This window comes from Rattus norvegicus, chromosome 2, assembly GCF_021556685.1.
Source record: "Rattus norvegicus strain SHRSP/BbbUtx chromosome 2, alternate assembly SHRSP_T2T, whole genome shotgun sequence".
Taxonomy (NCBI): domain Eukaryota; kingdom Metazoa; phylum Chordata; class Mammalia; order Rodentia; family Muridae; genus Rattus; species Rattus norvegicus.
Genome location: NC_141535.1, coordinates 196,874,367 through 196,898,532, shown reverse-complemented (window position 1 = coordinate 196,898,532; position 24,166 = coordinate 196,874,367). Strand labels below are relative to the sequence as shown.

The window sequence follows — 24,166 nt, the reverse complement described above, 5'->3', positions numbered from 1 at the left end:
AAGTAGATAGAATGAGTGTATACTTCTAATGGCATAGTTAAAAAAACTCCTTTAAAGAATATTTAATCAGGGATACTAGGGGTGGTTCATTGACAATAGTCAGTTGTGGCACCTTGTTGTTTAAGAATTACTGACTATTGAGTTCATGAATTGCTATAGGTAGATGGTTGGTTGGGCAGACAGATAGATAGATGGAAGATGGATAGATGGATAATAAACTGTGGAAAAGGCCATGGTTTGCAAAGAGGACAGGATGAAGGGTGAGAAGACAAGAACTAACATTTCACAAACGCCAAACCAATCAGGGAAGAACTGGGGAGGAGACACCTGCGGCCCTTGCAGCCCTTGTGATCTTGCTCAGTTGAGACTAAGGAAGTGCTGCCCCTGCAGGTCCTCACCTGCATGGCGTGAGTCTGCAGGGAAGGTCCTCGGTCATTACTCACTCTGACACATCCCTGAGGTCAGGACAAATGCTGTGTGCTGAATCAGGGAGAGGTGGGCACTTGGTGGATGGACTTTACTGAGGAAACCCTGGAGACAGGGAACCAGAAGCTATGGTGTCTGTGTCTTAAAGGGACTGATAGAGAGTTCCCCAAGGAAAAAATCAGGTCCAGGTACCTTGTAAGAGGCTATGGAGGCTCTGACCCTCCAGGGAACATGTCTGGGTGCAGTTCTATGCTCCCATTCCAAGAAATTCCTGCTCCAGCGTGATCTTGCATTTGTTTGTTGGTGTGATAGGCAAGCAGGTAGTTGATAGGCAGAAATAGTTGGTTGACAGCCACTTTGGTGAGACAGCTGGGGTCTGTCCATAAGGGACCACACTAGTCAGTTGTCCACCCCCCCAGACCCCACTGTGGTGAAATTCTCGACATAAACAAGTTAAAAGAGGACATTTTTATTTTTAAAAATAAAATTTTTATTTTTTATTTTTAGAGAGTTTGGTCCACAGTTTCTTGGTCTACTGTGAGTCAGAGCATCCCAGAGTGTGGAGGAAGGGTCTCTTCTTTTCTGGTGGACAGGAATCGGGGAGCAAGGAGGACACTGAGAGAGTTATAACCTTCAGAGCTACATCCCCTCAGGTCTATTTCCATGAGGGAAGCTCCACCTCCTAAAGTTACCAGAACATCCCAAAATAGTCCTACCAGATAAGCATGTTTTCAGCACATGAGCTAGTGGAGGGCATTGCCTACGGAGACCACGATAGGGATGCCCTAGTGCAGCCATCACTAACGCTATGGCAAAAGGAGTTGTTTAAGAGAGCAATAGAGAGGCTTGGTTCTTTCTCTACAGAACCCTTGTTAATGGTTCTGGATGGGGCAGTGCCGTCTCCCTGGAGACCACAAAAAGTCTGGGGGCTATAATTCTACCTGGAGCAGGCAGTGCTTTATATAGGACCATGTCCAGGAGGGAGACATGCTCTGGAGTCCCGTAATGAAGGACAGCTCTGTACAAGCAAGAATTTTCCCAGCTCCAAAAGTGCGTCCTCCCTAAGAAATGGAGTTCAGCCAAAACGGTCATTTTATACCTCTCACTTGCAGTGGTTGGTTCCCTGTCCTGTTCTCTTCCCCCCCCACACAGCCCCTTTCTCCTTCTCTGGAAGATCTGGAGTTACTGCTGTGAGCCAGGGGAGGGAGGTGGAAAGTAAGTGAGAAGTAGCTAGACCTTCTTCTACCTGTGGGGCAGACTCCCTGCCTATGCAGGAGATCTGACCAAAAGGCTAGAGAGGGTGGGCCTCTGGGAGAGTTCTGTCCTTCATTTTCTAGTCTCCTTTGTAGAGTCCCTGATGCCTCAAGCAGAACATCACAAGGGTGTGAGCTAGGTGGGGCTTTCAGCACCATTGCTACCTTATGACGGGTCAGGAGTTACCTTACCTGCCTCCCCATCTAGGTTCCTTCCCTGGACTCAGAACTGGGCTGTCAAGTATAGCTTGGAAGGGAGGGAGGAAGGGAGGGAGAGAGGATGAGTCTAGCACCACATGTCCTGGAAGGACAAATGTGAAAATATAAAAAGCTTCTGGTCTTGGGGCCAAGTCACACGACTGGGTGGCCTGCCACCTTGGCTGTCGAGTTGTCAGTTCCTGGGAGGGTTGATGTGCCAGCTTCAGCCAGGGGTGGGGTGGGGGCAGGGGAAGCTGGGCTGTGAAGATAACAGGTATGGGTTGAGTCATTACTGTACTCTCCTGCAGATGTCTTCCAGCTTCAGAGGAGGAAACTGAGGCTCAGGGCTGTGGCTGGGGAAATGAACTCTAACTCAGAATCGAGTCCTCTCATTCTTCATCTAGCACTGCACTTCATCTAGTGCAGCCAGTGCTTCTCTCCTCGGCAGAAGCCAGTGAAGCCAGCTGAGAAGAATTCCCTAGGATTTTATTCCTGGAGGGTGGTGTGGAGGCTTGGGAGAAGTGTCAGCATCTTCTGTGGTTTTCTGCCTTTGGTCTAAGAAGGGCAATATGTGACCAATCATCTTTTGGGGATGGTCTAGGGGCCAGTCAACTGATTCTGGTACAGTGCAGGACCAGATCTGATGTCTTGAATGAGCTCAGAGAGGGCAGTCAGCTTCTGTAACGACAGGATAGTGAGCAGCTTGCAGGAGAGGGAGGTGGAAAGTAAGTGCTAACTCTTTGGGCCACTTGGAAGGCAGCTGGAGAAGCAGGAGTGGCATGGTTGGGGTTAGATAGGAGGGTCTTGGGCAGCTAGGCTCTTTAATAATTACTCTAATTTCACTTGACTAATACTGTGCACCCCAAAGAGACATGGGGTACAAGGCTCAAGTCATTTCTGGCCCTCTGATAGTCAGGAGCCTCTACCCCCAGCTTCCTCAAGAACACTGCTTAATGCCCACAGATTGCCTCGAGTCTCCCCTGGGTCTCTGCTCGGCCAAGCAGCCTAGGCCAAGATGAGAGTGAAGCTGTCAATAATTCATGCCCTAGCTCTCCTTGCTTCCCCTGCTTGGCTGGCTGTAAATATATCACAGGTTTCAGTGGGCAGAGATGCCCAGCAAAGACTTCAGGATAGGAATGCAGGTAGCTTCCTCTTTCCCAGAGCTCCTGACCAGCCCTTGGCAGGGGAGAGTTCTGCCCCCTACCTGTGACTTGATCAGGCTAGACTTGTGTTCTCAGCTGGAGATTACAGTATCCTCTATAGACTGGCTACTTGGAATAATGGGTCCTAGGGAGAGGTGAGGTGGCAGCTGTTCCAGAAACCAGGGCTAGAAAGGTGGCCTGTTGTTCTCCTTCCAGAATCTCTTTTTCTGTTGGGCTCCCAAAGGATAGGCATTTAGCAGGGAAGAACCCTGTCTTTCTGATTTCAGGTGGCCATCCTTGGCCATAGAGGTGGAAGCAGCAATAAGATTTAGACACCTCTGTGAAGACCAGTAGGGAACCTTTGTAAGATTATATGTGTGAGCTCCTTCCTGATAGTCTGTATATATGTGGGAACAGAGGTTCTCTTCTGTTTCTGTCTTTCTGTCTTTCTGTCTTTCTGTCTTTCTGTCTCTCTGTCTCTGTCTCTGTCTCTGTCTCTCTCTCTCTTTCTCCCCCTCTCTCCCCCCCCTCTCTTTCTCTTTCTCTCTCCCTCTCTCCTTCTCAGCCCCCAAGAAGACTACTGAGAATATCATCCATGAACAGACTCGTCGACCCATCAGTATTTCTTAGATCTGGGCCCAGAGAGGAAAAGGAAAGTGATCAGTCTTCCCAATTTTAAGATCTCAGTGAGGAAACATGATTGGAGGACAATTCAGTTCCCTGCCCTAGCCATTTACTTGTTTTCTTTCCCTTGAATGAAGTCATTTCACACCTGATAGCCTTCTAAGGTCCCCAGGTGGATGTTAATGACCACAGTGACCTCTCAGGGATGCTTGGGGGCCAGGATGAGGTCTGTGCGAGCATTGCAAGGGATGCTGTACACTGGTGCAAGGCCTTTGTCCCGTTTTCGCCACGTTTAGCATCTTCTCCATCACTGTGATCCTTAGCATCAGGCAACAGCAAAGCTGCCTGCAACAGGACAGGTTTTGCTGGTGTGCTCGGAAATGCCTGTCTGAAGTAGGCCACTTGTTGGCTATGTGGAGTAGTGGGTTTAATTTACAATCAGCTTCATTAGGAGTCTACTTCAGAGGTGAGTTCATGGATGCTATAACCCACATATCCGGTGGGCTCTCCTCTATGGCTGGCCAGGGCCTCCCCAGCTATACATAGCTTAGAGCTATGAAAGGGCTGGAGGCAGGAACTGCAAAGGAAGTAGAAGCTAATGAAAAATTCAAGCTAATTGTTTGTTAAGAAGCCTTGTCTGCCTTGAATGGGATTTTCTGGCCTGGGGAGGGGGATGTGGGGCGGCCTGTGGCCACTGTCAGTTTGTTAGGTACTGTTTCCTGGAGGCTCCTGGTGGCTGGGTGAATGGGTTTGAAGAGGATGGGGAGCTTCCTGGGCAGGCAGCCAAGCTCTGCATCTGCAGCACCCACATTTGGGGGAGGGAAAGTGAACATGGATGCTCTGGCTTTTATTGTGTTTTGACACAATGCCCTCATCTAAATGGCTAGGGCTGTGTGGCAGGCATGCATTTTGTGTATGCAGAGAAAGAAGAGAAACCAAACTGTATGCATATGTCTTCAGTGTAGTTTAGATCCTCCATCCTGACCCCAAAGTCCATCTGTGATTAGAGAATGACTTCCCCTCTCCGTAGTATCTAACATAAAGACTGTCTGCTGGGCAGTGGTTTGGGTTAAAATGGTAGAAGAGGTGGTTTTACCCCAAAACGGAGGGTACCAGAAATTTGTTTGGTAGTGAAGGCAATCAGTGATGAGTTAATTCATTGATGTAGCTGAGTAGCCCCCACTGAAGCCAGGGCTAATGAGAGAGTGAGAATTATGTGACAGGCCCAGCCAATACCAGAGTGGGGAGCCAGGATGTGGGGAGGGCAGCTAGTTGTGTGGATTCTGGGAGCGGTCCCAGAGGCAGGGATGAAGAGTGCAGAAATTAGATCAGACTACTTGATAAACGGATTGAGGTTGCAAGAAGTGGCCATTAGGATCAGCTCAAAAGTAGCGGGCTGAAAGATAGAGAGTACAGGAATATGTCAGTAAGTGGGCCTAAAAAGGAGGAATACACCACAGAATTTGGAGTTCTTACAGGCCACATGGAGAGCAGAATTGGCCCCCAGAGCATAAAGATACTGTAAAGGTACAGTGAGGTAGGGCTGTGCTTCCTAAGGTCAAGGGCAAAGGAGACAGCTGGTCTCTTCGAAGGTGTATGGGGTACTGTAGGCTGTAAGTTTGAATTAACACGGGTCATGCTCTTTTTCATGGTGCTCTGTTTGCCTGTCGGGCCCCTCTTGTTGAGTATAATTGGTAGCCTGACATTTCTTCGCTGTGAGAAAGAAGTTTCCTAAGTGTGGCGTTGTGGTCTAAGATTATAAGGACTCAGGAGGCTCGCAGTGGGCACACCCTGGCTGTAGTGTGGCCTGCTGCTTTTGAGAAGCCTCTGTGAACCCCCTCCATGTTCTATGCCTTAATGGAAACCTTGCTTACTGATCTCTCTCTCTCTGCTCTCCACAGTGTCCAGTGAAATTCCTGTCTGAGTCACAGTGACATCTAGTTTCATTCTGAAATCTCTTTCTTTGATACTGGCTTCTCCGATGTGTATATTCGGAGTTCCAAACTTCTTCATGCCTGGACATGACAAAGGAGGGGAACACATTTATTTTTCCTACGTATCCCTAACCCTTTGGCTTATTCTTGAGGAACTGAGTGGATTTGTGGTCAAAAGAACCCTTTAGAGATTGGAATTCTCACGTGGGGAATGTAGACAACCTAAGCTGTCCGCCTTGGGGCTGGAGTGGCCTGAGAGGAACGAGTGCCCCTGATGAAAGGCCGAGAATACTCACGTGTTCTGTTCAACACCTAACTTCTGAATCTGATGTCCCTTAACATTCTGTGTGGGGGAAATTCTCATCTCTCTAGTAAAAGTGGCCTCAGTTTACTTTGTAAATTTTCTTCTCTTGAAATGTCATCAGCTGGGCTTTCTTGCACAGGAATTGAAACTTCATTTCTGACTGAAGGGCTCCAGGGCCCTATCCTTACTCTGGTCCGAGGTGAGAGTGCTGCCATGTGTTTTATGCAGGGTCTTGAAGTTGCTTTTTCACCGTTAGTTCTTGCATATACCTGGGTTAGATCTTGACCAGTGGTGTCTGTTCCTCACTTGTTGATGAACCATATGGATGATATATTTGAAGAGCCATCCTGGTTAGAGATAGAGACGGGTTCTAACTTGAGAGGCAAGGGAAGTGGAGGTAGGGACATATACAGTCTGAAGAAGCTGAAGATGTGTCTGGCCAGCAGGGGGCGCACTCTGAGGACAGACTAAGCGGGCCAGCTGAGGCGCCAGGAAAGCTTTAGATGAAGTTTCCTGATGACTCTAAATTGTCTCATTTTCATCTCAGAAAATTATTTTTAAGATCTAGACAATTCTTCTCAGCTTGGTTTAAGAAAAATCATGGCTACAACAATCTCTCTTTTTGTCTTACTTTGCTGCTTTCTAAAATATACGAATATAGGAATATAGTTTTACAAAGATAAAAAGAAACATATACATTAGGTAAAGCAAATGGTGGAGCTCCTTTCGTCCCCAAGCCACCTGCTTCATTCTCCTGTCTGGATGAACAGTTAGCAGTGTGAAAGCTACTCTTTCAGAATCTTGCCCACACATTGGGCATGTGTGTATGTGCACAAGAACAGGTATGAAGTTTTAGGCATAAATGAGATTGTATGGCTTTCCAGAATAACATTTTTTGATACCTTTCTTACATTTATAATTAAAAGAAGGTCTTTGTGGTGTTCCTTAATACGAATGGGTTATAATTTTTAACCATCTTTGACATGCATTCTGGTTATAAATGAAATGGAGGGTCTTAAGTGGTGTGCAAGCCAGTCGAGTATCATTTTTACTGACTTTTAAGAATAACTCCTACCTGTTTTTATGTATGTTAGGTATTTGGTCTTTCAAATTGATTTAAAATTATTGCTTAATACTTGTCAATTAATCATTTTGTTTCCTGGGGATCCACGCTAACACATTTGATGACCTTTAATATGCCTTTCTGACCCCAACCTCAACAACGCCTTAGTTGATGGTGTTTGCAGGAGGCTGGCTCCGTCATTTTCTCTGCCTGTGTGTTATTATTGAATGTTAATCAGATTCATCATTAAGGATTTTATCTGCTACACAAATGCAAACAAACAAACAAACAAACAAAAAACCCAAAAACCAAATCTTTTCTCATGTCCTTTCACTTAAAACTTTTTGGCTATAGGGAAGTTTGAATTTGTAATGATTTGGTTGAAATTTGTCAACGTTTTCTTTATGGCTTAGAGCATTATGCTTCATTTGGAAAAGATCCTCCTAGTCCAAGATTGCAGACAATGCTCTGCTGTGTCTTTCTCTTTCTTTCTTTTAACTGTGTTTGTGTGTGTGTGTGTGTGTGTGTGTGTGTGTGTGTGTGTGTGTGTGTGTGTGTGTGTTGGGGGTATTTGAATGTGCATACAGGCATATGCATGTATGTGTGGAGGTCAAATGTCATTCATTCCTCGGGAGCCATACACTTCGAAATTTTTTATTGGTTATTTTATTAATTTACATTTCCCCTTCCCTGTCTCCCCTCTGCAAACCCCTCATCCCATCCTCCCTCCCTTTTGCCTCTAAGATGGTGCTCCTCCACCCATCAACACATTCCTGGCTCACCACTCTAGCATACCCCATGCTCCGGCATCAGGCAGCCACAGGACCAAGCCCCCCCACCCCCTCCAATTGATGCCAGATAAGGCAATCCTCTGCTACATATATAGCTGGAGCTATACTCTTTGGTTGGTTGTTTAGTAGGAGCTCTGAGGAGTCCGTTTAGTTGATATTGTTGTTCTTCCTGTGGGGTTGCAAACTCCTTCAGCTCCTTCAGGCCTCCTGCTTACTCTTCCATTGGGATCCCAAGGCTCAATCCAATGGTTGGTTGTGAGTATCTGCATTTGTATTAGTTAGGTAATTGCAAAGCCTCTCAGAGGACTATGGAACTGTGAAAGGCACCCTGGTTCCTGGTTGAAGAGGTTTGAAACCCTGGTGACCCTGAAAGGGACGGTAGGCGTTTCGCCCGACTCCCAGGAAACAAGGCCAGTCACTTGCTGCAGTCCTCCGTAGATTTGTGGCCATCAGTCACATAAGGGCAATGCCCCAAGTCCCTCCATAGGTAGATGATGTGACAACAGTTCACATAGGCTCAAGACAGATCCCCATTATAATGAGGTACCTAAAGGCCGGGAGGCTTAGCCAATCACCTTTTCTTCCCAGACGCTCCTCCTCGCGGAAGGTATTTAATCTCAGGCCCACTCTGAGAAGTAGGGTTTGGATTTACTCACCCACTTTCCACCATGAAAAGAAACGCTTTAAAACAACAGACTGTCTCCTGTGGCATGGGGTAACCAAGGTTAAACCTCCTGTATCAAACTTCCTGTGTCCTGCCTCCCAAGCAGCCTGAGCCCTGTGGTGCAGCAGATGTGGGACAGCTATACTAGACTTCTGTCAGCAAGCACTTCTTGGCATCAGCATAGTGTCAGAGTTTGGTGTCTGCAGATGGGATGGATCCCAAGGTGGAGTGGTCTATAGATGGCCTTTCCTTCAGTCTTTGCTCCGTTTTTGTCCCTGCATTTCCTTTAGACAGGAACAATTCTGGGTTAAAATTTTTGAGATGGGTGGGTGGCCCCTTCCCTCATCTGGGGCCATGCTTATCTGCTAGAGGTGGCCTTTGCAGTTCTATTTCCCCTTTGTTGGGTATTTTGGCTAATGTCATCCCTGTTGGTCTTCTCACTTCCCTGGTATCTGGGACTTTCTGGTGGTTCCCCACCCCCTCTGTTCCCCACCCCCTGCTGCTACTTATTTCTATTAATTTTCCTGACCCTCTGGATTTCTCTCCTATCACTTTCCGTACTTAATCCTGCCCCCCTTTTCCCCACCCAGTCTTCTCTCCCTCCCAGGTCCCTTTCATCCTCTGCCTCCCATGATTATTTTATTCCCCCTTCTAAGTGGAACTGAAGCATCCACACTTTGGCTTTCCTTCTTGTTAAGCTTCATATGGTCTGTGAGTTGTATCGTGGGTATTCTGAGCTTTTTGGCTAATATGTACTTAGTAGTGAATACATATCATGCATGCCCTTTTGTGTCTCAGTCAGGATGATATTTTCTAGTCCCACCCATTTGCCTAAGAATTTCATGAAGTCATTGTTTTTAATAGCTGAGTAGTACTCCATTGTGTAAATACACCACATTTTCTGTATCCATAAGGGACATCTGGGTTGTTTTAAAGTTAAAATCTCTCATTAGGACCTGGAACTCACATAGGCTAGGCTGGATGGCCAATAAGCCAGGAGAGTCTCTTTGTCTTTGTTTCCCCATCACAGCTAGGACAAGCATGCAACGACACACTTGGCTTTCCCCCTGTGTTTTGTGGGATGAACCTCAAGACCTTGTGCTTTAGTGGGACTTTACCAACTGAGCTATCTCCCCAGCCTTTCTATTGTGTTATATTATAATTTAAAGACTGTGTGTATGTCCTGTGTGTGGAGGCACTAGCATAGGTTAGAAAAAGACATTGGGTTTTCTAGAGCTGGAGTTACAGATGGCTGAGAGCTGCTAGACCTGGTTGCTGGTAGCCAAACTTGAGTCTTCTGGAACACCAGCAAACACTCATAGCAGCTGAGGCATCTCTTTGACCCCATAGTGTAATATTTTAAAGTTGTTTTTCAGTCCTAGTTTTTTGACGTACCTCTAACTAATTTTGATGAGAGTAATGAATGGATTATTTCTTAGAGAAATATGTTGACACATGGACATAGACAAACCCCACTAAAGATAATTCCAAACATTAAAGCAAGGTTTGTCTTTGAAATCATGTTAATTTTATTTTGTACTTTATTATTTGTTTATCTTTTGGAGTTTTTTTGGAAAGTTTCGATATACTTATGATAATAAATTTAAAACCCCAGAAATATATGATGTTAAGGCGTGAAGGCATCTCAATGTTTCTTTTCAATAGTGTGTTGGGGATTAAGCTTTTTTACATGAAGTATGCATTAGAAAAGTAAGATATTTTCGTTGGCTACTTGTATTCTCCTGTGAATTATATCTTTGTACTCCTTAGCCATTGTTTGTATATAAAGATATAGATGTTGACTATTATATATGTCCTAAAGGTTTTAGAAATTCTAGTCCGTGAGAATTATCAAATTATGACACTACTATTGTTTTTATTTGCTCTTGTTTCATTCATTTGCTTTGGTGATCTGGACAATATAGTTGAGAAGAACACTGAACAGAAGTAAAACGAATTGAGTTTCTGGTGTGACACGCCCACAAGCTAGCTTTGTAACATGGAATCTACACAAGGCCCCTGTGCCCAGTCTTCTTCCTTGCAAGATGAAGCTACTGCCTGAAGCTCCAATTCTATGCATTTTATTCCTCAGCCACTGTGTCTACTTTCGCCTTATTTTCTGGACAGCAGTGTGGTAGGTTCACATGCTGTTAGCGACTCTGATTTCTTCCGTGGATGTGCTGAATGGAGAACGGGGAATTCAGGTGGATATGAGTCAATAAGCAGAAAGGCACCAACTCTAGTTGGTGAGGGTGCTGGTGGTTGGGTCAAAGAGACCACAGACCCCAGAGAAGACACAGAAGGGCTGTTATATTAGTAGGTACTAAAACACCTGGCACTCAGATAAGTCTATTTCTTTTTTTTATTTTGATTTCAGATTTTTTTTTGTCCAAAAACCAGGACTTGGAGGAATGCAGATGAGTGAGTTGTGAGACCCCTCTAGCTTTGCTGTCCTACGACATCACAAATAGGCACTGCTCTATATGTGGGTCACACCCAAATGCCTTTATATTCCTGGGCTGGCTGTTCTTATGGTCTACTGTCCTTACTCCCTCATGCAGCAAACGGCCTTCATGAAATTGATTTGGTTGCCATGATATGTCTCCATCTGAGTAACTCAAGAATGACAATTCTCAACAACTTAACAAAAAGCAAAACTTAATAAAACACATTTTATTTTCTCCCTCAACATGTTATTATCATATACTGTCATGGTAGAAAGAAAAAAGAATTCATGTAAAAAACACTAATACTCCAGGTATCTGCTGATAGAATCATGTTTCCTTTGATTGCTTCCCTGAGTTTTTTCTTCATATGTTAGATTTCTCCATTAAGCATCATTTAAAAATGTATAGAGAGATTATAGTGTTCAACATTATCCTTATGCATAGGACATTTTTGTCTCTCGACTCAAACAACATTAGGAGGCGAGGAAGAAGAACAAGTGTGACTGCACCTAATGTTGAGTAGAAAGTACAGGCCAGCCAAGTTACAGGATATTCCTCAGGACACTGTGCTGTCACTTGCAGCATAGAACAGCCCATGGTCTACACTGGGCATTACAGTTCATGGTATCTTCACATCTTATTTACTTCTCCCAACATTCTTTAAAAAGAGAGTGAAAAACAGCTCACATTTCCTGGAGTAAACTGTGGCTTTGAGCATTGACTACCTTAGTCAAGGATGAAGAGCCTTCTGCAAACCCTGGATTTGCAGAACTACATTTTCTGACCCCAGGTTTTAGTGATTTTGCATTCCCAGATGAGGACTCTTTCCACTAATATCCCAGGGCCAAGTGGAACTTGAGTGGCACTAGTGGGCAGCAAGATTTCAGAAATGGGAGGCCAGGATTGTTGCTAGAGGGAAAGCCAATCCTCTAATCAATCTAGACATCATTTATTTATAACTGCAGGAACTCAGAGAAGGTACACAGCAGTAGAGGGGGAGGAGGCAATAGAGATTCTCTCCAAGGAGTAGGCTGGGCTTCTGTTGGAAGGGTTGGCTGTGAGGAAGCTGGGACTGGGGGGTGAGTGGAGTCCCTCAAGTGGGACTTGAGGGATGAGTATAACTGAGGAGGGGGAAGGAGCATGGAAGGGCTTAGCCTGGCACTGATTCTGATAGAAAGAGCCTCTCCTGGGTGAATGCAGCAGGTCTTGGAGAATCCTCCCTCCTCTGTCACTCTGCATTAGGTTCTTTGAAATAAATATGATTTAGTTTTTTTTTCTGTGCCCAGCCCTTGACTCCCCTGGACAGAAATAACCTGAACGAAATGGTTTCATTGTCAGAACAAAATATGGTTTTGGTGTTTCTCCAGAAAGCACTTGTCTCAGCTTGGCTTGTCTACTGCTGACCTGTCTAGTCTGATTTTCCATCACCATGGAGACTGCTCAGTTCTTGTACTCAGGTCCTCAGGACTAGAAGCCTTGAGGGTCATCCCATAGAAACTTCAGAACAAGTTTTTTTTAACCCTGTCATAGATCCAAAGGCAATGGTAGTGTCATAGTGGGTGTGATATGGAGCTGTACTTGGAGTTAGGAGCCTGGGTTTCATCTGTCTCAAATCACTTCACCTTTTGGGTTGAGGTGGCTTCTCTTCTAAGTCCCTATTTAACTTATTCATGGAGAAGGGTTTGGAGTCTGTGACATCTACGTTCTGTTTTGGTTCTAGAGTTCCTCTACTCATCTGGAGATAGCACAGTGTGAACCACATTTGTGTGTAGACTGTGAGCTAGAATACACAGCCTGGGCTTGAATCTTGGTTAGACCTCTAGACATCTGGGTGAATAAGCCACTTAACTGCTGCATGTTCTAGTTCCTTATCTGTAATTTAGAGATATTTCCTTCCTTACCACATGACTAGGGTGATTAAATGGTTAATTTTTCAAACAATGAAGATTACACAGCATATTGCACTTTATCAACATTTGCTGGATAAATACATATCGCTATTAAGTTCAGGAGGGTGGGAGTGGCCATCAGATTGCCCTTTTCTCTTCCACAGGACCACAGATTGGGATCACAGTTGTGAACCTTCTGAGGAAGGTTGAGATTACACTAGGCAAGTCAATGTTGAACAGTGATTGTACAAGTCAACTATGCAACTACCCTGGTGGCTTTCAGAGAGCCTGCTTGCTACGTGATGCTTTTGTGCTGATTAGTTTTTGTCAATTTAACACAAACTAGAGTCACTTGGGAAGAAGGAATTGCCTCTGTCTGATTGACCTGTGAGCATACCTGTGGGAACATTTTCTTTATTGATGGTAGATGTGGGAAGGCTCAGTCCATTGGGTGTGTTACTATCTCTGGGCAGGTGTATAAGAAAATACACCAAGCAAGCTGCAGAGAGCAAGTCAGTAAGCAGCATTCCTTCAAGGTCTTTGCTTTAGTTTTTATCTCCAGGTTTCAGTTGTGAGTCCCTACCTTGAGTCCCTTCAATGATAGAGAAGGGTAAGGCAACTAAACTCTTTCCTTCCCAAATTACTTTTGGTCAGTGTTTCATTATAACAACAAGCAACAACTAAAACCATGTGTACTCTTCTCTCAACACTGTGAGGTTGGCTGACATTACCTCCCACTCACAGGTAAAGATGGAGGTGGGGGTGTCACAGAGAAAAAGAGAGTTGGAGATCTGGTGCTAGGACTTCACCTTGTCCTGTCTGCAACTATAGTGCAGAGATGGGACACAGGCATTCCACCCATTGCCACTGAATAGAACAAATTAGTTGATGCTAGAAAAGGAGGACTGACCATGAGTCAGGTCAGGAGCTTTAAGAACTGATTCTACTGACCATATTAAAAACATCTAAAGATTTATCATGCTTTGAAAACCTTGCTTCCTTACCACTGAACATTTAAGCTATTTTCAAATTTAAGAATCATTATGCACCTATTAAACTAGTAAAACAATTATTTCATTACTTTAGAAGCAGCTACATGTGCATATTGTTGAGTATTCCATAAAATGATCCAGTTTTTCAAGAGAATAATCTAGTAATATTTAAGCACTATAAAATTATTTCTAACCCTTGACCTGATAATTTCACTTCTGAGAATATACTCAAAGGGAAAAAAAGCTAAAAAGAAAAGAATTTGTACTTAGCTGCCCTTACAAATGCTATTTATAGAAACTGGAAGCAATTCAAATGCCAAGATATTGAAGCTTGGCTTAATGCTCATTGTGTATTTACATTTTAGAATATTATGTCAATATTAAAAACGACAGATATGGAAACCCTGTTAAGGTATAGATAAGTGGGTATGTACAAAATAATAATTGGAAAGGGGCGAGGTCTTATGCATTTGTGATGATAATTACATAAAACATAGGCTTGTATTTGTAGAATGAATTGACAAAAATGAGATGAAAATTGGTGGTTTCAATATTCATCAAAGAATCATAGTCATTCAATGGTTATAGTAAACAAGAAGGATTCACTATATCATTGTAGGGCCTAGTGCAAAATGAAAATTCCAAGAACCTTGTTCAAATCTTGTTCAAGAACCTTGACTGGAGCAGCCAACACCATTTGCTCTTCACATGTGAGAACACTAAGCTCACCACTTTTGTCTCTGTCCAGAAACCTCAGAAGCACCACCATCATGCTGAGATTCTATCTCTGAGCTTGTGTTAGTGATGAGGCCACTAATACTGGGAGACTGATATTGGGAGGGCGTGGAAACAAAATATGGGCCATTTGTCTCTAGGCCTTGCTTGAGTCCCCCACTGCACTTCATCCCTTCTTCTAGCCATTCATCTACAGGTATTTACTCATTATTATGTACTAGGTGTTGAATTCAGTGATAGGAACACAGAGGGCAAAAGAACTTACAGTAAATAAAGAAAGAGATGTAACAGCTTTGGGATAAACACTGTAGAAGAGTTGTGGTGGTGGGTAGAAGGCCTTTTGAAGTCACTGACTGGCACTTGGATACTGACAAGTGTACACCTTGATGAAGATGAAGGGCAATGAAGGTAGAAGAGACTGCATATTTTGGAAAACTCAAGTGAGGACAGTGTGTGTGGATCTGCAAGTAATGGCTTTTTGGATCTGAGTAGGTTATAAGGGTATGAGTCAACTAAAGTTCTGAGTCCTTGAGTGGGGAAATGTTCCCATGGTAGGCACTTCCCATTTTCCATTTATTCAGCTGATATTGTTACTCTTCAGCACATTGTTTCAACCTAAGGACTTTAAGAAGATGGACACTAACATCTCTTGTGGCTTCATGCCATCTCAGGTTTGATCAGCATGTCATCAATTGCCTCATCCAAAGGGCCACCAAGAATGCTGATCAGGACAGGACCAACATGGGCACCATGCAGCCTCCATGACTCTGCTTTCTGGAAACTTCTTGAGGTTGTCCACACGATGTTGTGAGAGGCTCTGCTGAGTATCTTTCTGACACCAGAGGTGCCGATTCATCACATAAGAACCTTGTTGGCTGGGTTTTCACTGCTTCTATTTAGTTCCTAGCTTCTTAGAGTTTTAAAAGCTCACAGATATCATAGCTGATGAGAGAAAGTGGGGATTGTCCACTGTAAGATTCAGCCAGTGGAGTGCCCGGATCCCTCTCCTCACCTATAATACATCTTGGTCCTGGCCACATAGCACACCCATCTCTGATCCTCAGTAGTACAAAATTTCCTCAGTGTGGGAAGCTCTGGGTTTCCTAGGACTCCGTCATGACCTTGATCACTGACTTATGACTTTGGCCAATGATTTCCTCCTATGGAGCTCATGTCCAGGAAAGATGGGACTGGATGATGGCTATGGAGAGTGGTACCGGATGATGGCAATAGAAAGCTGGAACCAGATGGTGGCTATGGAAAGCTGGACCCTATGGTGACTAGGGACTGGATGATTGATGGCTACGAAACTATTTCATTCTCTTGGGTCTTTTGCATTTTGTTCTTCATTCACCTTTGGAGACTACATTTGCTACTTAGTTTTAACTATTAGTAGAATTTTCTCCCTTGCTTATATAAAAGCAATTATAAAAGAAAATATTTGAATATTGTAAATATTAGAAAGTGCTTATAAATAAAAAGATAAATATAAAAATTCAAATTATGATTTTGAAATATTTTAAAATATTTCAAAAAATATTTGAAGTAAAGTAAATTACTAATCCCTAAAGAATCATTATTAAAAATCTGAGCTAAGCATCTGAAGTAAGTTTCTATCTATGTAGAGATTCATAGGTGGGAAGTACATAGATGGGTACAATAAGATGGAGAAAAATGATTTTATCAAAAAGAAATCTATCCTGCAATATTTCTTTAAGATGTATTAAATTTAACTTAACTAGAACTTTAAATAATTTAAATAATCCATTAAGAAACTCAGGATATGGGGCTGGGGATTTAGCTCAGTGGTAGAGCGCTTACCTAGGAAGCGCAAGGCCCTGGGTTCGGTCCCCAGCTCCGGAAAAAAAAGAACCAAAAAAAAAAAAAAAAAAAAGAAACTCAGGATATGACAAAGAACTTCTGAACATCAGATAGATTTTTTTTTTTAAATAAGAAATGTTGGTTCGGGCTGGAGAGATGGCTCAGCGGTTAAGAGCACTGACTGCTCTTCCAGAGGTCCTGAGTTCAATTCCCAGGAACCACATGGTGGCTCACAACCATCTATAATGGGATCCGATGCCCTCTTCTGGTGTGTCTGAAGACAGCGACAGTGTACTCACATACATAAAATAAAAAAATCTTAAAAAAAAAAGAAATGTTGGTTCTAGCTATATCATTTCTGAGCATATACCCAAAAGATGCTCCAACATATAATAAGGACACGTGCTCCACTATGTTCATAGCAGCCTTATTTATAATAGCCAGAATCTTTAAAGAGCCCAGATGTTCTTCAATAGAGGAATGGATACAGAAAATGTGGTACATCTACACACTGGAGTACTACTCAGCTATTAAAAACAATGACTTCATGAAATTCTTAGGCAAATGGATGGTACTAGATAATATCATTCCAAGTGAGGTAAGCCAGTCACAAAAGAACACACATGGTATGCACTCACTGATAAATGGATTTTAGTCCAAAAGCTTGGAATACCCACAATACAATTCACAGACCATATGAAGTCAAGAAGAAGGAAGACCAAAATGTGAATGATCCAGTCCTTCTTAGAAGGGGGGACAACATACTCACAGGAGGAAATACAGGGACAAAGAGTGGAGCAGGGACTGAAGAAAAGGTCATTCAAAGACTGCCCCACCTGGGGATCCAGCCCATATGCAGCCACCAAACCCGGTCACTATTGCTGATGTCAAGAAGTGCTTGCTGACAGGAGCCTGGTATAGCTGTCTTCTGAGAGGCTCTGCCAGAGCCCTACTGATACAGATGAGGATGCTTGAAGCTAACCATTAGACCCCAATGGAGGAGTGAGAGAAAGGACTGAAGGAGCTGAAGGGATTTGCAATAGCATAGGAAGAACAACTATATATATTAACAAACAAGACACCCCCGCACCCAGAGCTCCCAGGGACTAAACCACCAACCAAAGAGTACACATGAAGGAACCCATGACTTCAGCCGCATATGTAGCAGAGGATGGCATTGTCTGGCATCAATAGGAGGAGAAGCCCTTGGTATTGTGAAAGCTCGATGTCACAGTGTAGGAGAATGCCAGGGTGTTGAGGAAGGGGGAGCACCCTCATCGAAGTAGGGGGATGGGGAATGGGAGAGGGGGATCTGGGAAAGGGGATAATATTTGAAATATAAATAGAATATATAATGTATAATATCCAATAGAAAAGAGAAATGTTGGTTCTTAAGATAACCTGTAAAATTAAGAAAAATAAAATGATTAAGAAGATGGAATAAAAGTTTCAAGCAGGATTTTAGGTTTAGACACTTGTTAAAAAATATGAAGAAATTGCCATGTTGTTATTTTCCCTTCCACATTACAAGATTTACTCAATGTGTTAGTTTGGTGCTGCTGAACTTAATTACATGCTTCTTTTGTTCTCTGGCTATAATTCTTAATTGTTTAGTCCATGGGCTGTGGACTACTGTGAAATGCTCACTGACAGTGGTTACTTAACCACAACGCCGCTCTTTGAACTATTTTGATTTACTATTTGGTGGTAAGATTATTGTCACAGGTTGGTTGTTTCTTTTTTGAGAAAGGCCCCTAATTTTGTACGCATGATGATATCACTTGGAGGTATGGCATATCTAGGTCTATTTTGTTTGTTTGAGATAGAGTTTCTCTATGTAGCCTATGCTGCTTGTCTTGGAGCTCCCTCTGTAGACCAGGCTGGCCTTGAACTCAGAGATCTGTCTACCTCTGCTTTCCAAGTGCTAAGATGCCTGGTTTTCTTGATGATGCTTTTCGTCTCTTTGCGGCCATCCTGCTCTGTCTGTGGGACTGAGTGTAGGCAAGGAGAAGCCTGTTTTTCCCTTTTGATAGTCTGAATATTCAAAGTTACTGTAACCTAAACTGACCTCTCCCTGCCCCCAATCCCTGTGCCCCTCACAGTCTTTTCACACCTCATTTTTAGTCCTTAAGCAAAGTCAACTACCCTACCTTCAAAATACAGCAAATCGAGGTCCCCTCCCCCGCATCTCTTCCATTGTTTGTGTCAGCACAAGTCATCACTGCACTTGTCTTTTGCACAATTTTTTTCTGTACCTATTTTTACTAAATGTTGTTATTTTAGTTGTACATGTTTTGGGGGTGTGTGTGTTAATTTCATATGTGTACACAGCATGAGGAAACCACATCAGGGCAATTGGCATTTTCATCATTTGAACATTTATGGGGTTACATCAGGGAAATTAGCATTTTCACCTCTGTGAGCATTTATGGGATCATTTGGAACTAAGAGGGAGGCAGTTGCATGAAGAAACAACTGATAGAATGGAAGAAAAAAATGTAGCAGCCATTCATGTGACACAGATTTAATGTCTAGAATATGTAAAGGATAGGAAATAATCAATAACAAAAAACCCCAATAATATCTCAGACTCCTGTGATTGCTGCCTAGCTAATTTCTTGCTTCTGTTTGGCACTGTTCTATCCCGTCCTACCAAAAAAAAAATACCATTTTAAAAAATTGAACTGTATCATTGTCTGGCCTGAAGCCTCTCATAGTTCCCATCCCATTTAAAATAAATATATTCCCTGAGACCAGAGATTGTCCTACCCAGGTGACACCTCTGACATCATTTCTGCCAGCCACCAGCCAATTACTCGATGTGCCTTGACCATGTTTCGTTGATCCTTGAAACAGCATGCAGCATCCCAACTTAGGGTTTTTCTTTTCTTACTTAGTTTTCAGAGTACTCTATCCTCCAGCTGTTTGGTTTTGGGACCCCAGACAAGGGACTGAGGCTATATTTTACATAGCAAAGCAGACCTGGCCTCCAGGTTCTCCCAGCATTCCTCAGTCATACCGTACATGGCATACCCTGAACTTTCCAGCCCAGGGCTGGGCTGCCCTTCCCCCAGAGGCTCCTCCCTATATAATCCAGACCTTTTGGCCTTTCCCTCCTTTTTTCTTCTCCCCTTCTCACTCTGTGCACAAATGCCCTTTCTCTCTTTCTCTCCCCCTCCCTGGCCCTCCATCCCCTTTCCCCATGGAGACTTCCCTGGCCTTGGTTCTTGGGGCCAGTAAACTAGCCCACCAGAGAGCAGCTTTCTAATAAAACTTCCTTAAATGTAATCTAATCTGCTTTAAATTGGCTCATTTCACTGGCAGTGGAGAAATAACCTATCAGTTGCTTCCTTCTCATTTCCTTCAGACGTGGGTTGCAAAGTGTCCCCATCCAGGAGACTTTTTCTAACCACCTCTACAGTAGGAAATAAACCTCTGTTAGGATACTTCCTCTGAACATGGTGTATTAGTGCTCCTCATCACTTAGATTGTGGAGATTGATGCTTCCGATGCCTCTTTCCTCCATTCCTCTCACTGGAAAGATGCTCTGGATTAAGAACTTTGCTCTGAGCTGGGTGGTAGGTGACACATGCCTTTAATTCCAGTACTGCTGAGGCAGGGGCAGGGGCAGGGGCAGGGGCAGGGGCAGGGGCAGGGGCAGGGGCAGGGGCAGGGGCAGGGGCAGGGGCAGGGGCAGGGGCAGGGGCAGGGGCTGAGGCAGGGGCAGGGGCAGGGGCAGGGGCAGGGGCAGGGGCAGGGGCAGGGGCAGGGGCAGGGGCAGAGGCAGAGGCAGAGGCAGAGGCAGAGGCATCTCTGAGTTTGAAATCAGCCTGTTTTACTGAGTGAGTTCCAGGACAGCCAGGGCTACACAGAGAAACCCTGTCTCTGTGCAAAACCAAAACAAATGAACAAACAAAACAAAACAACAACAATAACAACAACCACCTTTGCTCTGTTCATTACTTTGAAGCAACTCACATCTAGCATGGGCAAGCGGTTAACAACTTAACTAGGAAGTCATCAGTTTTCACATCATATGTAGCTTATTTCTTTTCTAATAGCCTATGATTCTTTATCCTTAAAGTTCAATACTTTCAGTAGAACATCTACTTATAGGTTGCTCTTCATACATTCTCAATTCCTGGAATGCTATGCCCCTTTGCTGTTACTGCTTTTTGATATGCAAGACTTTTCGGGAAAGTTTTATTTTACTGTCTTTAAGTTTTCTATATCAGTTTTACTATCTATTCTCTCTGCACATGGTGATGATACTTTGTCTTTGGGTATTTTTGTTTATTATATTTTAATATTTATTTTCCTCTCTTATTTCATAATTTCCACTGTCCTGACTGACATCTTCTTGAAAGCATTTAAACAGCTCACTTGTTATTTAGTTATTTATCTTTGGTTAATTTATATTTTCAGTATTTAAAAATTAAAATAGATTGTTAGTATATGTTACTTTTATAAAACAAAATATTATGGCATGTATATCCAACAGACTTCGATCCTATTTACTCATCCTTCACTCTCTTATCTCTTCGCCTTCCAAATAGGCCCCCTTTGATTTCATGCCCCTCACCCAGTCTAGATTTTGCATATAAGAAAATATGCAGCATTTGTCTTTTGGAGCCTGACTCATTTCACTTACCAGACTGCTTCCACTTCTCTCTGATTTAGTTCTCTTTTCACCTTTCCTGATGAATTCTGACCAATGCCAAGCCGGCCTATCAGCCTGAATCATCCCCTTTGGTCCAATCTCTGTAGCTAGTTCCTCCCAAGGCTCACACCTCTATTCTCTGCGAGGGATTGTTCCCTGTTCCTTCGTTCGCTGCTTTCCAGAAAAATAAGCGAAGAGATCTGTTATAAAGGTTTTGGGCCCTGACTGCTTTTGCTTAGCAAAATGCACTTGCGATTCATTGACGTCACTGTGTGTATGTACAGAGTCCACTCCGCTTTACTGCTGAACGCACTAACTTGCTCATTCGGCAATTGGCTGAAGGATACGTGAGCTGTTCCCAGCTCACAGTGATTACAAATAAAGCACCTGTAATTATTCACACAGTGGTCTGCGTGAACATTTACATTTTTATTTCTCTTGGGGAAATATCCAAGGGTGGGGTTACAAGGCTACCTGTATGCTTGCCTTTATAGGAAATGATTATTTTCCGAGTGGCTGCATAGTCTGCCGTCAGCATAGGGACCCGTTGTTTCTCAGCGGCAGCTCTTGAGATTGTCAGAATCTTTTATACTCTTCTGATAGGTGTGTGGTGGTGTTTCATATGTAGTCTTAATGTGCATCTCTCCTAAGGTAATCGATCACGTTTTCATGGGATTCTTTTCCATTCACACACACACACACACACACACACACACACACACACACACACACACACACACAGACAGACACATACACATACGTGCATGTGTGTGTGTGTGTGTGTGTGTGTGTGCGCGTGTGCAGTAGAGTCTGTTCAAATGTTTTCCCCATTTTTGGACTATGTTGCTCTTACTATCAAGTTTTGAGAGTTAAAAAATGCGAACTAGACATAGTCCTTTGACAGACACACAGTTTGAAAGTGTTTCTCCTGGCATGTGGTCTGTCTTTTCAGTCTCAGCCATCTCGTTCGTTCATGGAGCAAACAGTTTTCATTTCAGCAGAGTTCAACTCACCAGCTTCACGATATGGAGCGTGCTTTTAGCACTTCTGAGCTCTGAGCGCTTTGTGACAGACACTTTGTGACTTTTCTCCTTAGTCTCCTCTCGTAAGTTTTATGGCTCTGTTTGACCTTTGGGGTTATGATTAACTTTGAGTCCGTTTTCACATATGGTGTGAGTGTTCGTGAACATTCTGATAGCTTGCTGTGTAGAGCTTGGGGGTGGTGCAGAAGTCTGTCTAAAGTCAGGCCAGAGGGGAAGGCAGATATCCCTGATCAAACAGCCTAGGGATAAGAGCAGGTGTTGGACTCAGTAGGTGGGAATGAGGCAATCAGTGTCTCTAGAAAGCCTCAGGAAGGCCAGGGCTTGCACAGGTATAAGCAAAGGGCACAGAGAAATGTTTATCCAGGAAAACAGCTGTGGAAGGTGTGAGGTCTGGTGGGAGAAAGACTGGCTATTAACAGGGTGAAAGTTGGAGAATCGTAACAAGAGTGGTAATAGCTGGCCTCTATTGAGCAATGACCTGTACCAGACAGTTAGCATATAGATAATTTTTAATTTTTTATAGCTATCTGTCAAGGGGAGGCGAACAGTATCATCTTTTTCATACAGATGAGAGGGCTGGTGCTCTGTCCACTCCTTCGAGCTGTCTTCTATCACTTGAGGATCTGGTGATAAGACATAGAGGCATACAAGGGGCAAGGAGCGAGAAGGGTAGACTCAGGCTAGAGGAATCCAAGGATCTATGAAACAGCGTCTGTAACTTCTAACACACGGCCAAAGTAGAGGCTACAGTTTGGACAAAATGACCCCGACAGGCACTACAGGACGTCTCATTGGCTCAGCTCTGATGGAGACATTTGTGTCTGCTGTTCTGGATGTTTCCTTCCAGGGTAGACTTGGCATTATTAGTCCAATCCCAGCCTGAAAGACCGTCTGGCCAACTAGGTGACCAAAGACCAAGTTTGTGCCTGCCAGGTGGTTACCTACATGTCCCCCTGGCATCTCAGGCGGGCCACAGCCAACAGAAAACAGTTCTTTGTTAACTGTTTGCTACTCTGAGGCATATCCAGGGCCTTGGCAGGAGACAGGAAGCATCCCCAGAGACTGGGGCAGGAGTCTGGAGCCTGAGGAGAAGGATTTTTGACAAAGGACAGCAGTTCTCAACCATTTTGCTGCTCTCTGCGTAAAGATTTTCTTCACTCTGCCAAATATGGGGCCTCTCTGGCCTAGGTCACTGAGCTATTCTTGGAAGGTGGGCAGTGTGCCCGTGTTCCAGGCGGGCACCATTCTTGCTCTGTAAATAAATGCAGTGCAGCCATAGCCCACACCCCTGAGACCCACAGCCCAGCATGCCTCCAGGTAGGGCTCCTGGAGCTCCCACGAGAGCTAGAGGCATGGAACCTAGTATGCATCGTGGGCAACCTCTGAGTAGTACTTTGGAAGCAGTGAACAAAGGAGTCTCAGGCAACCCTGTCACCTGGCCTTAGTTTCTGAAGGGGGAAGGGTCCAGGTGATGGAGTTCGTGCCTGTGCAGATCAGGATAACTGAAAAATTGTTAATAACCCAATATCTAACCTTCAACTTAGATACTGAGGATAGCTCTAAGGCTGGGGTGGGGGTCGTCCTTTCTAGGTCCAGAGAGAAAAAAGCCCAGGGAAGGAAGTGGGCAGGAGAGGAGAGACCAATCGGGTTACGCGTGTCCATAAGTTCAGTTAGAGTCTGGACAGATGCAAATATCACATCCAAAACCTGTATCCTGAGGTGAGGGCCAGCAGTGTTGTGGTGAAAGGCAGCCCCAGCTCCCGCTCATGATGAAGTGAGTCAACAAAATAATCTGAGTTTCAGTTTTTTCTGCTGTCAAGTTTCAAGGTTACTGGGAGGAGTCATAGGTTTATGAGATATACACAGCACAGTGCCTGGCGTACAGAGAATGTTTCATAATTACAGCTGCAATCATCTTTGTTATCATCATTTGATACTCCTATTAGTGCATCGGGAGTGAGAATACCCAGATTTGAGGCTACTTCTGACATCTAAATATTAGGCAGCCATAGTAAATGTACTTGACTGTCATAAGCCTAACAGGTTAATAGTAATAGTGATGATGATGATGATGGTGATGATGATAATGATGATGACAGTGATAATTTCAGAACAATTTTAGAATATCCAAGTGACTAAATCCTTACCACTCAAGCATAGTGTAGGCTCCAGGTACAAAT

At 43.8% G+C, this 24,166-nt stretch overlaps 1 protein-coding gene across 1 annotated transcript in view; it reads left to right on the top strand.

Annotated features, from left to right (window-relative positions):
* Positions 1-1,162: 1,162 nt before the first annotated feature.
* Positions 1,163-24,166, top strand: part of LOC147996484 (uncharacterized) — a 62,335-nt gene continuing 39,331 nt past the window's right edge. The window contains exon 1 of the transcript XR_015676760.1: positions 1,163-1,476. The gene's annotated coding sequence lies outside the window, so the exon portion shown is untranslated. The remainder of the gene's footprint in view (positions 1,477-24,166) is intronic.